Source organism: Arachis hypogaea, chromosome 18 (genome assembly GCF_003086295.3).
Source record: "Arachis hypogaea cultivar Tifrunner chromosome 18, arahy.Tifrunner.gnm2.J5K5, whole genome shotgun sequence".
Classification (NCBI taxonomy): domain Eukaryota; kingdom Viridiplantae; phylum Streptophyta; class Magnoliopsida; order Fabales; family Fabaceae; genus Arachis; species Arachis hypogaea.
This window is the reverse complement of record NC_092053.1, coordinates 107,113,554-107,115,582: the sequence shown is the minus strand read 5'-3', so window position 1 is coordinate 107,115,582 and position 2,029 is coordinate 107,113,554. Positions and strand designations below refer to the sequence as shown.

At 40.9% G+C, this 2,029-nt stretch overlaps 1 non-coding gene across 1 annotated transcript; it reads right to left on the bottom strand.

Moving 5' to 3' along the window:
* Nucleotides 1-1,278: 1,278 nt before the first annotated feature.
* Nucleotides 1,279-1,382, bottom strand: LOC112774027 (small nucleolar RNA R71). Its single transcript, XR_003188541.1, has one exon. It is a non-coding gene; the product is annotated as a small nucleolar RNA R71 (small nucleolar RNA).
* Between the last annotated feature and the right edge of the window lie 647 nt (nt 1,383-2,029).

Sequence of the window (2,029 nt, the reverse complement as noted above, 5' to 3'; positions counted from 1 at the left end):
GGAAGAGATGAAAATGAAATTGATCCGGAGAACGCAACATCTCCTGAGCCCAATGAACTCCCCATTTCTGATCTTACCCATTCTCTTTAATTTCTGTCATTTACTTTTATGAGCAATTATCCCATTCCCATTTAAGATTCTGCAATTTACTTTCCGTCATCTACATTCAGCTCTTTATTTCTAGCATTTACTTTTCTGTTATTTACTTTCCCGCTATTTAATTTTCTGCAATTCTCAATCCAAATTCTGATTCGCTCAACTAGAACATTCCTCTAATTAAAGTTGCTTGATCAATCAATCCCTGTAGGATTCGAACTCACTCTATTGTGAGTTTTTACTTGACGAAAAATTCGGTACACTTGCCGAAGGAAATTTGTTATGAGACAAGTTTTCCGTGCATCAAGTTTATGGCGCCATTGTCGGGGATTGATTGTGCATCAACAATGATTAAATTGGAAGATAACTAGATTGAGCATTTTTGTTTTATTTGATTTAATTTTCTGTTTGAGTAATTTATTTTCAGTTTTAGTTAATTTCTTCCCTTCCCCCTACTTTCTCATTTATTTTTGTTATTTACAATTCAGTTCACTAACCCACTAACTGTTTGATATATTGCATCACTCACACTAACAATAATTCTAACAGAATACTTTCTGCATTTACTTTCCTTGCTTGTGCTTTGTTGGTTGTATGACAGGGAGAAGAAGCGGGGCTTCAACTTCCTTTGATTCTGAACCTGATAGAACTTTCCTTAGATTAAGGAGGGAAGCAAGAGGAAAGAGAGTAGTTGGTGCTGAGGAAGAGGAGGAATACTTTGAACCAAACATGGATGAAAACATGGAAAACCATCATGAAGAAGAGACTCACAACCATGGCGGAGGAGGTCGAGCAAATCATGCTGGGGAGGATAGAAGAGTTTTAGGCTCTTACATCAATCCAAACCCAGGAAACTGTGGAAGTAGCATTCAAAAGCCAACCATCCATGCCAACAATTTTGAACTAAAACCACAGCTCATCACCCTTATTCAGAACAACTGTTCGTTCGGAGGAAGTGTCCAAGAAGACCCCAATCAACATCTAACCACCTTCCTGAGAATATGTGACACAGTGAAGTCTAATGGTGTTCATCCTGACGCCTATAGACTGCTCTTATTTCCATTCTCACTCAAGGATAAGGCAGCCAAGTGGCTGGAGTCTTTCCCGAAGGAGAGCTTGACAACCTGGGAAGATGTGGTGAACAAATTCTTAGCAAGATTTTACCCTCCTCAACGAATCAATAGGCTGAGAGCTGAGGTCCAAACTTTCAGGCAACAAGATGGTGAGACTCTTTATGAAGCATGGGAGAGGTTTAAGGACCTGACAAGGAGGTGTCCACCTGACATGTTTAACGAATGGGTGCAGCTGCACATTTTCTATGAAGGCCTGTCATATGAATCAAAGAAGGCAGTAGACCATTCATCTGGAGGATCTTTGAACAAGAAGAAGACCATTGAGGAAGCCATAGATGTCATTGAAACTGTAGCAGAGAATGACTACTTCTATGCTTCCGAAAGAGGGAACACTAGAGGAGTAATGGAGCTAAACAATGTAGATGCTCTGCTGGCCCAAAACAAGCTCATTACCCAGCAGCTGGCTGACCTCACCAAGAAGATGGAGAGGAACCAAGTAGCAGCAATCACTACTTCACCAACAACCCAAGAAGGAGTGAATGAAGAAGCAGAGGGTAGTCAGGAGCAAGCCAACTACATTGAGAATTCACCTAGGCAAAACCATGATCCATACTCTAAGACCTATAACCCTGGATGGAGGAATCACCCAAACTTCGGGTGGAGAAATCAACAAGACCAAGGCCTATATCAAAGACGTTCAAATCCCAACACCAACATTTTACATCTAGACCATATCAGCACCCACATAACCAACCCTCTCAAAACCTTTACCAAGGCCAAAATAACCCTCCTCATCCTTCCACCTCTAATCCCAATCTACCATCATTTGATGACAGACTCTCAAGGATTGAGAATCTACT